This window comes from Thalassophryne amazonica, chromosome 16 (assembly GCF_902500255.1).
Source record: "Thalassophryne amazonica chromosome 16, fThaAma1.1, whole genome shotgun sequence".
NCBI lineage: Eukaryota > Metazoa > Chordata > Actinopteri > Batrachoidiformes > Batrachoididae > Thalassophryne > Thalassophryne amazonica.
The window spans coordinates 48,012,201-48,025,857 of NC_047118.1; the positions used below are offsets into that span (position 1 = coordinate 48,012,201).

Here is a 13,657-nt window from a genome sequence, read left to right on the forward strand (position 1 = left end):
TCTTGCACATAAATTAGCTTCACACAGGTGTCTTCTAACTGCCACAGCACTTACAGGTAACTCCAGACTTTGATCATCCTGGAGCTGATCAGTAGGTGAACCTTTGCCATTCTGGTTATTCTTCTATCCATTTTGATGGTTGTTTTCCTTTTTCTTCCACGCGTCTCTGGTTTTTGTCCATTTTAAAGCATTGGAGATCATTGTAGATGAACAGCCTATACTTTTTTGCACCTGCATATAGGTTTTCCCCTGTCCAATCAACTTTTTAATCAAATTACGCTGTTTTTCTGAACAATGTCTTGAACGTTGAAGAGAAAAAGCATGTTCAACAGGTGCTGGCTTCATCCTTACATAGGGGGCACCTGATTCACACCTGTTTGTTCCACAATATTGATTAACTCACTGACTGAATGCCACACTACTATTATTGTGAACACCCTCTTTTCTACTTTTTTTTCTAATAGCCCAATTTCATAGCCTTAAGAGTGTGCATATCATGAATGCTTGGTCTTGTTGAATTTGTGAGAATCTACTGAATCTACTGGTACCTTGTTAAATATATAAGTTATATAAGTTTTCCCCTCTCCAATCAACTTTTTAATCAAACAATAAGAAATATAGTCAAAACCTGGATTAATCTTTTAAGTCACATAGCACTACTATTATTCTGAACACTACTGTATATATATTAGGGATGTATCGGCATTATCTGGTATCGCCCGATCTTGTATTCATTTATTCGTACTTGTAATCATAAAACGTCTCCAATACTGTCACCCGATACCCTTTTACAGCAACGTGATATCAACCTCTCAATGTGGGATTTTCACACACACGATCCATAATTTCTGGACTATAAGCCACTACTTTTTCATATATTTTGAACACTTTAACTTAAACAATGATGCAGCTCTTTTATGGATTTTTACAGGCTTTCATGTAATTTACTCATAAGTTGAAATACGTCCATCATTGCTGTCCAGTGATTGGCTGAAAGCTGCAGTCCATCCATCATGCGGAGTAAATTCAAACACGGAGTAAATATAAAGTCTTACCTGTTCGTGGAATTCATCATCATACGATCCTGAAGAAAAATAATCCACACAAAGCCTCCTGAGTTTGGAATACAGCGTCTGAAAATTCCTCGTGTAGCTGAAATAAGTTGCTCTGTGACTTCGGCACTTTGCAGTTCCTCTGTCAGAACTCAGATCACTGTTTCAGCGGTGGAGATTGTCCATCAGGTTAGTGAGTTTCAGTCCTTGGTGTAGGTGTCCAGGCCGATGGGAGACTGGCTGCTACAGGTGTAACCCGTTTGTTGAATGTCTGTGGCGCAGCGGTCAGACCCACCGCTCCTCCACGAGCCACAATTTGGGCCAGAAGTTGAGTCACTGCGCCTCGTTAACGGCTCGTTTACCACAGGCATGGGCTATTCTGTCTGTATGCGAGGAAATTATCCCATGATTCACAAAGAAAAAATTAAATAATGTTATAATTACTCCGTTTTGCCTCCGTGTGTTGCGGAGATGCCGCCCAACACTGTGTGTGTGTGCGTGCATACCGTACTCCTCCAATATTACATGTTCCACCTTTGGTTCCATTTATGGTTTGTATTTGTGTATGGAACTTGTACGTATTTAATTAAAAGTTTTAAAAAAATAGTGTAGAGCTTAAAGGCTGTTCAGTATCACACATTGTAGATGAAAACAGAAACAGGATCACAGCTGATAACGCAGAGAAGCTTGGTGTTGTCCAAAAGTGAATTTACATGATTTAATCAATCAATCAAACTTTATTGCAGACTCCAATGTCCAAATAGACATTCCATCACATTAAGTGAAATGATTGTAAATAAAAACAAAGCTAATGATATTGGTAGTAGTTACAGTCAAAAAGTAAGGAACAACTGATGAATAAAACATATTTTCAAAGTCATCATAAGACTGTAATGGTATCATTAAGTATTTGTATCGGTACCCGGTATCGACAAGTACCAAAATGTATGTACTTGTACTCAGTCTGGAAAAAAGTGGTATCGGTGCATCCCTAATATAATATGTGTGTGTGTGTGTGTGTGTGTGTATATATACAGACACTTGTAAATCCTCTAATTCCGAAGAAGCTTTCATCATTCTTAAAAACAGATACCAGTGGGCCAGACCAAGCTGTCTCAAAAAGAGACAGCTCATTTACAGCGCCTTGTGGTACACCACATTCGCTGTATGCCCGTTTGGTGTGTAGAGGAAGACGTTCTCATGGGTTCCAGCTCATGAGGCTGCCATGTAGAATATGCCGTGTGAAAAAGAAGGCTCAGAGATCCACACCAGTGGCTGTGAGAGTCTCCCTCTGAGCCTGATGGTCATGACAAAGCATGGTTTCACAGGAAACTGAAGCCTTCTGAACTGAAAGGTACATCTGATGGAGTTTTCACACTTGTACAGGCCACAGGAAATGACTGCTTCGATGATGATTTGGCTCAATTCTGAGGTGCCATTTGGATAGGAGAGGGACACACACACATACACACACACACACACACACACACACACACACACACACACACACACACACACACACACACACACACACACACACACACACACAGTTGTCTCTTAGCATATAGAAGAGTCATTCCAATGACACACTAAATTCCAAATTTTCCAAACACGCACAGGCACAAAACTCAATCCAATATGGACACCAGTATAAAAGACAGCAAATAAAAATGTAAAAAAAATAATGCTTCTTTCCTTTCCCACAAAGATGTCTTTTACGTTCTTGAATACCATCCATGCTGAGTGCTTGTCATTTTTGTGTCAACAAAATGTTGACCATGTGTTACCGTGCGCAGACCAGCTGTGCATATCTCACACATATGTACTTCCATTTTAAAGCATTGGAGATCATTGGAGATGAACAGCCTATAATTTTTTGCACCTGCATATAGGTTATCCGCTCGCCAGTCAACTTTTTAATCAAATTACGGTGTTCTTCTGAACAATGTGTTGAACGTTGAAGAGAAAAAGCATGTTCCACAGGTGCTGGCTTCATCCTTACATTGGGGACACCTGATTCACACCTGTTTGTTCCACAAAATTGATGAACTCACTGACTGAATGCCACACTACTATTATTGTGAACACCCTCTTTTCTACTTTTTTTCTAATAGCTCAATTTCATAGCCTTAAGAGTGTGCATATCATGAATGCTTGGTCTTGTTGGATTTGTGAGAATCTACTGAATCTACTGGTACCTTGTTTCCCATGTAACAATAAGAAATATACTCAAAACCTGGATTAATCTTTTTAGTCACATAGCACTACTGTTATTCTGAACACTACTGTATAATCAAATTTTTGTTAAAATAAATGGACTACATTTATATCGCGCTTTTCCATCTGCATCAGACGCTCAAAGCGTTTTACACTAATGCCTCACATTCACCCCAATGTTAGGGTGCTGCTATACAAGGCACTACACACCGGGAGCAACTATGGGATTAAGGACCTTGCCCAAGGGCTCTTAGTGATTTTCATGTCAGGCTGGGATTTGAACCAAGGATCCTTTGGTCTCAAGCCCGACACTTAACTACTAGACCAGGCTCATTAAAAGTCTGCTAACGAGTCTTTCATTGGATTCAGGTGTTCAGGTGTGTTGGAGCAGGGAGACAACTAAGAGTGTCAGGAATGTGGCTCTCGAGGACTGAACTTGGCCACCCCTGTACTAGACCATCACCTCCCCGTGTTCTTGTTTTGTATGTTTGATAATTTTTTTATTTGATTTCTGTTACCTTTTTGTTTGGCCTAAGCAGTGGGTCACCGCTTTGAGTCCGTGTCTGTTTGAGGTTTCTTCCCTCCCACTGTTGCCTACCTTGGGGTGACTTACTTTGTGATTTGGCGATATAAAAATAAAGTGAATCGAATTAAATTGACTGTAAACTGTAGATTGAAGTAGATTTTGAAGGATATGGACCCTTTAAAGTGGGCTTTTTCGGGGAGGGCCTGTTCACATCGACTCATAGTCTGAACTGTCAAACACCAAACGGATCCAATGCAGCAGCTGGCCCTTTGTTTTTGTTACTGGACTGTTTAATGACTCACATTTGGCCTATAGTCGTCATAAAACTCTGCAGAACATTTATGAAACTGACACTAATCATATAAAATAACAAGGCTTTGTTGAACCTTTTCAATTATGAACTGACATCTCAAAGCAACAGCTGCCTTTCGGTAACTGTACGTGATGATGATGTTTTCTTATGGAGCAAAGTAGTTTGGACAGTAGCTTATCAGAGCCTCATCTTAGAGGCATAACAGCCACAATCGTCACACAAAGGTTCGTTACGGTTCTAGAATTTGACTTTGTAGGGTGCAGATCATTGCAACGTGAGTACACACACATACTTTTATACTGTCTCACAGCTCACATGGACACATATATACAGTGTGAGATCAGTTAGGTTAACTTTAGCACTCTGATGAACCTTGGGTGTGTTAAACAGGTGTGTGTGTGTGTGTGTGTGTGTGTGTGTGTGTGTGTGTGTGTGTGTGTGTGTGTGTGTGTGTGTGTGTGTGTGCGTGTGCGTGTGCAGTTAGAAAAGTATATACATCACAGTGCCACAGTGTTGTTCAGGTCAATGCCATGTTGACAGGTTAGCGAGCCTTCCCTCTGTTAATTTTATGGGTCACATTTTCACCTCTCCAACTGTTAACAAGCTGCCAAATGATTTTTGATCTACAGATTGCTGTGCCTATCAGTTAATTATTTCTGGAAAGCTCCCAGGACAGATTTGCAAATAATTCTAGATGTTTTTAGTTTTCATGACAGTGAATCAAAAATCAATTCAATCTGAAAGCAAAAACACGATTCTGCCACATGATTTAAATTAAAGCAAAATACTGTAATATGTGTTTCTTAATGGCTGATTTAATTTTACTTTAAAGGATATTCAGTGACTTGGAAATATTCTTGTATCCATCCTCTAACTTTTATGAACTTAACTATAAAAGAGATTAATTGTTATATCAAAAGATGTGTATTTCTGTAATCTGATTTGTGTTTTAGATATACATATTTTTGTTACTTACTTTAAATAAGGTTGTAGTGCTCTGTATTTATTTTAATATTTAAACTTTAAAGAAGCGAGATTTTTGTTTTTAGTCTGATGTCAATTTTAAAAAATCATCATCATCATCATCATCTATTTTATTTGAGCAGAGGAAAAAAAAAAAACAGAAAACAGTTTAACAATAACATAAAAACAAAAAACTGAATTTACTATTAACTCAGGACATTGAATCTGCTCAAAAAGGAGTGGGAGGAAGAAAACTTATTTAATCCCACCCCTTTATTCAAATTTAACATAAAGTGCATAGCTGCTTCCCGTCAATTAGATAGAAAATTAAGAAAATAATACATTTAAATACTTGTAAATTCCCACAATAGATACCAACAGCAGCAAGAAAACAATACCAGTATAATAAACAAGCGACAAGCACATACCAACAATAGTAAGAAACCAACGATACCAGTTACGGCAAAGAAAACAAACATATGATGCTCATACCAACAATGGTAAGAAAACAACAATACCAATTACAGTAAGAAAGCAAACATATAAAAAACATACCAACAATGATAAGAGACAACAATACCAATTATGATAAAGAACCAAACATATGAAAGAAAGAAACATATAATGCACAAACCAACAATTGTGATACAGAGTCATGAGCCATAAATGTAAAATGGCTTTTATTGTTAGGTCTCAATCATTCTATACCGATCCCAGACCCTCTGTTTATAATGTGACTTGAATTCATGAATATTTTGGCATTGCTTGAGTCTGACGTCCAAACCATTCCATAACTTTGCTCCACATACAGACACACAAAAATTTTTCCGAGTGGTTCTAACTTTTAATAATGTGAATTTAGCAAAACCTCTAAGATTATGAGCACACTCTTTAACTGAGAAGAACTTTAGAATGTGATCATGAAATTTAAGCAATTTTGATTGCATAAAAAGATTATTGCTATGTTCTAAAAATCCAACTTTATGTATGATCCTTATTGCTCGTTTTTGTAGTATAAATAGTGGTTGTGTTGAACATTGATAGTTGTTACCCCACACTTCAACACAATATGTTAAGTATGGGAGAACTAAAGAACAGTATAATGTACGGAGTGCCTTATGATCAAGAAATTGCTTTACCTTATTCATAATAGAGAGGCTTTTTGAAATTTTCATTTTTATGTGTCTGATGTGGGCTTTCCATGTTAATTTACTGTCTATTATTACTCCTAAAAATTTGTTTTCAGCTGAGTTTTCAATTTGGACACTGTCTATACATATTTGTAATTTAGATTTAACCTTATAATTACCAAATATCATTGCTTTTGTTTTATTTAAATTTAATGATAATTTGTTACTGTCCATCCATTTTTTTAATTTTACTTAGTTCGTCATTTACAGTATTTATAAGTTCATTGTAATTATCACTACTGTAGAATATATTTGTATCATCAGCGAATAATATTAGTTTCAGTGATCTAGATGCATTAAAAATGTCATTAATATACATATTAAACAGTTTGGGACCCAACACTGCCCTCTGGGGGACACCACAAGCAATGCCAAGACATTCAGATTTGTAATTTCCCATTTCCACATATTGGACCCTATCTGTAAGATAACTTTTTATCCAATTTCCTGCAACTCCTCTGATACCATAATTCTCTAATTTGTTGATTAAAATTGAATGGTTAATTGTATCAAAAGCTTTTTTAAGATCAATGAATATTCCAACAGCATATCTTTTTCTGTCCAATGCATTAGTAATTTCTTCTATTGCCTCAATAACAGCCATTGAAGTGGTTCTTTTCTTTCTAAAGCCATATTGACCTTCGTTTATTAACTGATATTTTCCTATGAATTTTTCCAAACGAGAGAAACAATTTTTCTAGGATTTTTGAAAACTGTGGGAGTAAAGAAATTGGTCTATAATTGGTAAAAAAAATATGTTTGTTGTCATTTTGTACAGTGGTATAACTTTTGCAATTTTCATTTTTTCCGGAACACATCCAGTTTGGAATGACAAATTACAGATATAGGTCAGAGGTTTTGAAATGTTGTTGATGACTTTTTTGACTAATACCATGTCTATATCGTGACAGTCTGTAGACAGTTTGTTTCTGCATTTATTAACAATGTCTTTTATTTCCTGTTCATTTGTTGCTGAAAGAAAAATTGAATTTATGTTTCTTTTTATGGTTTCATTAGACTGCTGAATTCCTGGATTTGGGATTTCAGCTGCCAAATCAGGGCCAACATGTACAAAAAATTTATTAAAACCATTCACTATATTATTCATGTTGTAATCATGAACATTTTTATCAATAAAATAATCTGGATATCTTGTATTGGAAGATCCTGGTTTAATTAGGTTGTTCAAAATGTTCCAAGTTTCTTTGATGTTTTATTTTTTTGTAGAATTTCATCATAGTACAACTTTTTACTTATTCGGATGACTTCTGTTAATTTGTTTTTATATACTTTATATCTTATTTCAGCTTCTTTTGTTTTTGAATTAATACATTTTTTATAAAGGCTGTTTTTTTTTGCAGGCTTTTAATATTCCTTTAGTTAGCCAAGGACATTTATTGTATCTTTTATTTTTATAGTATTCTTTAAGGGGACAATGTTTTTTATACAACGTGCAGAAAATATCTATAAAATTGCTACATGCACCATCTACATCTGACTCACTGTAGACTGTACTCCAGTCTTGTATACTTAAACTGCTGTTGAAGGCATTTATTGTTTCTTCTGTTCTTATTCGTTTATGGACTACTTCTCTGTCCTGATTAGTTTTTTTAAGGTCACAGTCATAAACAATAAAAACAGGTAAGTGATCAGTGATATCACATATGAACAGGCCACTTATAACTTGATTTTCAATAATATTCGTAAAGATATTATCGATTATTGTGGCACTGTGAGATGTTATTCTACTTGGTTTTGTAATTGCTGGATAAAGGGACATACTATACATTGTGTCAGAAAAAGCATCTATTGATTTCAGTTTTTCAGGATTCAAAAGATCTATATTAAAATCCCCACAGACAAATATATTTTTAGTACTTATTTCCGAGAACATTTTTTCCATTTGTTAATTAAAAATGTCAATACTTGAACCAGGTGACCGATATACACAACTTACAATAATATTTTTCCTCTTTTTGTTGTCTATTTCGACTGTCAGACATTCCATTACTCCATCTATTGTTACACCTTTTTCCTTTTGTAACCAGGATTCTGATATGGCAATAATACTAAATGGTAATATAAACTGTTGCAAATATTCCTTTATAGAGTTAAAATTAGTGTACAAACTTCGGCTGTTGAAATGTATGATTGACAATTTGTCGTCCGAAGTCGTAACATTTGTATACTGGTCTTGTGTATAGTAATCACAGTTCATATTTATTGAAACAAGAAGGTTGTTGACCGGGTCAGTTTCATTTTCCTGATCTTGTGTGTTGTGCTCAGTATATTTAAATGTTTCCAGTTCCTTTTGTTTAAATTGTAAGATTCTCTGTAACAAATCTGTATCTTTGTTGTTCCTTGGTGTGGATGTGTTTGTTGTAATGTTCATGGTGGTGTATAGAGTCTCACATTGTTACCTTTATCTTTCAGTTGTATTTGTCAAGCTCTTCTATATTTCTCACAACCATAACTTTTGCTTCTTCTGGTGTACCATTCAGTTTGATGAGAATCCTACAATTTGTTACCCACGTTTGCTGAATTCTTTGCTGTTTCTTTAGGTATCTTGCTTTCTTGGCTATATCGGCATTCTTTTTGGTTAAGTGATCATTCATGAATACATTTGTTCCTTTTAGTTTGAATCTTTGCTTCAAGAGTGCCCTTTTGTTTCTTCTGTTGGGCAAATCTTACAATGACAGTTGGTCTCTCTCCGGTTTGTCTCAGTGTGTGACACGCCTCAGTGTGCTCCAGGTCCAACTCTATCCCTCTACTCTGGAGGTAGGATGCCACCTGTTGCTCCACAGAGAGCGTCTCCTGCTCACTGGGCTCCTCACCATCGCCGACAACCGCACGCGCGTACGAGCGCGGCTTAATTTGGATTCCTGAGATGACCACGTCGTTCATACGGGAATGTTGCTCCAGTTCCTCCACTCGCTGCTCCAGCTCTGTGATGCGCCGGTTTTTCTCCTCATTCTGGAGGCGCAGCTGTTTAACCTCCTCCAAAAGTTCCAAGAGCTGTGTCTGCTGCGTTTTGACAGCAGACACATCCTCAGCCAGGGAGTCAAATGACTCTTTCAAGTCTCCGTAGTTCGATTTGGACGGCATCTTGTTGATAACTCCAACCTTACTTCAAGACAATTCCTCTTGTATTTCCTCACAGGTTTGGCATCCTGCTCAGTCCTGTCTTTGCCGGGGTTTTTATGGCTGTTAGTGCGCTTCAGTCACTTTTCCCAGCCGGTATTAACTTTGGACACTTGACTTGGCTAACTAGCGTGTAGCCCCGTTAGCTCGCAGTTAACCTCGGCTTCTTCTCAAACTGCCTCTACAAAGAAGCTGCGACTCTGCTTAGAAACTGGTCCTCTGCTTAGAAGACTGGTCCCATCTGTGTTGCATGGCATCGACCAACTTCTGGCACCAAACAAAATGCAAATCGAAGCCGTCTTCACGCTAAATGCTGGTAACATGGAAGCAAACGTAGTACTACACACTCCTGAACAAAATCATTTTAATATGCGATCTACCCATGGATAGCCAAGCTTTTATTCAGTTTTATATATGTGTTTAATACAGGTCAGGTTGACATGATTCGTTTTCACGTTAATATGAAGGAACATTTTTAAAGTTGTAAAGAAACCAGTTTTTTTTTTTATCTGTCATAAATAATTTTATTATGTAATTTGCCTACAAATAGCCACATTTTTGTCTCTAAGTGTTACTAATTTTTGAAATTGTATTAATAATTTGAATGTATGATTTACAGTATTTGTTTCAGAATGTATTCACAGCATTACTATGAATTTATCAGCTTGATTTTATTTCTGTGACTGTTTGGGTTTACATTATTTTATTATTTAAATTTTTTAAACTACTTTTGGCCAACATTTGTGGACATATTTTGACTTTTGTCACATAGAGTTGTGTGTATTTACTATTTTGTGGTATACCAGATAAACCGATGGCACTCCTTTTGTTCTTCTCTGCCTCCTTTCTCCCAGCAGTCTGTTCTTTGTTTTCCTCTTATCCAGAATCTATTCATAGCTGACAGTGACTTTATGCATTGTGACATACCAAAATTTCTTTACCGTGCACTCACATTGTCCTTGACTAAAATAAACCCAGCTTATGTTTGTCTCTGGTCCCCGTTGGAACTTGACTCTTCTTCCAAATCCTCCTGTTCTTTTATCCCTCGTCCCTCTCTGGAAACAGGCCTTTGTTGAAATGTGAACTTCTCTTTCAGTCACACCTAAGTTGAAAAAACAAGTTCCTGTCTTAAATCCACACTGCCACTGCCTTTGAGCAAGGCACTGAACCTAAATTGCTTAATGATGTGTATTATTGAGTCTCACTGGAATACATCACATAAATTCTGGTCATAGAATCTCATTAACACAACTCCACCCAGGTAATACAAATGAGATATGGTCAACTCAGCTAGGGGGTGGTCTGTAGTTTTGCACTTTGACCTTCATAATGAGAACGATTTTGATGATTACATATATGATTTTAAGGAAAAGGGGCAGTATCACCTTAATGCAGCTCCTCAAAAGCTGCACAAGACAAAAATGATACAAGTCCCAAAGGTCGGGAAGATCTGCAGCTGACCTTTTGGTTTTGACTTTGACCTTCAAAATGACCTTGATTCAGCACATCACAATAGTTGCTTATATCTAAGACTTCACATATCGGCACCAAAATAAAACTAAAATCACCAGACATAGAGAGGGAACATTTTGGAATATTTTCATGTATTCATGACAACAATTTTGGATTTTCACTTCTCTCTGCTCATAGCAGTGGAGAAACCTTTGGACCCCTCTGGGACTGTTGGTTTTGCATAACCAAAATAAAAACAAATTCATAAAATCAAAAATGACTGACGTGATTAACAGTCAAACAATGCCTGTGCTAAATTGTGTGCTTTAGCAATAAAATGCTTTTACACATCTGCCCCACTATATGTCATACAGATATAAACAGAGTGTTATTTTCTGTGTTCTTACACACTGAATCCATTGCAACTACAATTATGATGATTGAAATAAGTAAATAAATAAATCAAGCTTGGCGTGATGGTTAACTTTTTCTTGCATAGTCTGAGCAGAATATGGTGCTTGTACAATAAAATGCGCAATTGTAGTGACACTTTACACATATCTGCCCCGACTGATGTTCCATCAGAAGGGCAAGTTGCCTTGTTATGTGGAGCTGCTGGTTCTGGCACGGCAATGAAAATGACAATAGAAGGAAAACAAAGGTGTCAGAGTATCATCATTCCACCTGATCCTGATTAATTGTCCCTGATGATAGAAGGATGGAGAGAGGAGAAGATATAATGGTGTTTCAACAGGAAGAAGAAGACCTATTCAGCTTGGTGAGGTGGAGGACACATTCCATCTGTTTTGTCACAAACCTCCGGTTAAGATGTACAACATGTCAGTGAAGACAAACGTGTTGAGAGAAACTGGATCTCTTTGAGTCTTCCTTTAGCCGTGTTACATTCGCACCTGTTTACGCCTCATCAGTCTCTAGCGGGACTAACTGCCAGGAAGGTGTCATGTGGTTTTGCATCAGAACAATGGCAGCTCAGACTGAGAATTTATAGCCAGAACCACCTCACAGTGCATCAAGTCCTGTTGTGCTTGTGTGTGTTTTTCTATCTCCGAAGTGATTAATCACAGGAGGACACCTGTGATTTACCGATGACTGTTCACTCACATGCTTGCGTGAATCCAGGCTTTCATGCACGCATTTAAACCAGACTGGCCACCTCGAGTTGAAAGAGCACTGTGATGTTAAGCAGCGCAGCTTCCAGCGTTCATCAGCTGCGCATTACTGAAGACTATGCAAAACAGTCATGTAGGAGGTCAAAACCAAAAAAATGAAGTGCAGCTACCAAAGATTCCTGCTTTGTATTTTTCCATTAGTGTTTAATTTCATTTAATGGTTGTTTTCAATTCAGTTGGGTTGTCTGTACAAACAAAGCGTGTGTGCATTGTGAAATTGCATATGTAAGTTAAAAATCGAACACTATAAATTTTAATTTAACCAGTGGTGGGCACAGCTAACCAAAACATTTGCTTCAATAACAGTTAATCTGCTAGCTGAAAAGTTAGCTTTTATAAAGCTAAAACAATAAACCCCTAAAAAATTTAGCAGAAGTTATGAATAAAAGCTAAACCAATAACTTTCAGCATTGATTTCAGCGCACTAAGAGCTACTGACAACGACAAACCAGCAATTCTGTGTCAGATTAACTTTCTCTCAGCAAAAGAGATCTAGTAGCAGACAAAACAAAGACAACTTCTCTTTATACTATAATGACTCGGTGGAATATCACACAAGTCATCAGCAGGCATACAGTTTTAACTTATGGTTAAAATTTTAACCAAACTAATTCTGGACAAGTTATTTAAATTGAGGTCACGTCTGGGATTTATAAAGTGAAAATATCAGCTATATGTTTTAGCTTTAAAGTAATGCACTAATTTTGAAGGTTTTAGTGTTTGGACCACACATGCTGCAGTGCATTATGGGTAACATTTCACGACAGGACAAATGCATTGAGACGTTTTGATGAGGCACACGGACAACAGCATTCAACTCTTGATATATTGTACCTAAAACTCTTGTGAATATATTCTCTGGGTTTATAGATGTTGTTATTGTTTGTTTTATGTAAACATGCTAGAGACTCAGGTTTATTAAAAGTTTTCAGGGTCTTTAGTGTTCATGGCAGTATTGACCATATCAATGCACACCAGAGGGTTGCTGCAGCCTCTTATTAATGTGATGAAAAGCATAAAAATGTACATTTTAGTTGTATAATTTTCATTTACAATTGTCATCATGTGGATTCTCTATGATGTCAGCCGCAGCAACTCTCTGGAGCGCAAAGGATTGATCTTGACCTTGATCTTTGGTGGATCCCTCTCCAAAAGCTATTCATCTCAAGATATCAGCCCATGTAATATCCTCCACAGGTTTGGTGAAAATCTATCCAGCAATTTTTTTAAGTTATCTTTCACAGATGGACGGACAGACAGAGAGATAGAGGACTGATTACAATACCCTGCTTCACTGATGCTCAGGGTAAAAAGGAAGAACAAACATGAAGAATGGAGAACAAAGATGAGGAAGGAAGAACAAAGAGAAAAATAAGAAAAATGAAGAGGGGAGAATAATAGTGCAGCAGATAAGTGAAACAATCATGCAAATGGTGATAAAAGCATCAAATTCGGCAGAAATACTCCTTAGACACTCCTCTTTTGAAAAAACCGATTGGCCACTTGACTTTTCAATCGGTGGTCAGGTAGGGGTCAATTGAAGAATTGCACAGAGGTCAAAATTAAAAGATGCTCCAATCATATTGAAAAATATTCCACATTATTTGCCTGAT

The 13,657-nt window shown here is 36.9% G+C and overlaps 1 protein-coding gene across 6 annotated transcripts in view; it reads left to right on the plus strand.

The window, feature by feature from the left end:
• Positions 1-13,657, plus strand: part of tnnt1 (troponin T type 1 (skeletal, slow)) — a 30,295-nt gene that overhangs the window by 3,434 nt on the left and 13,204 nt on the right. The window lies entirely within an intron of this gene.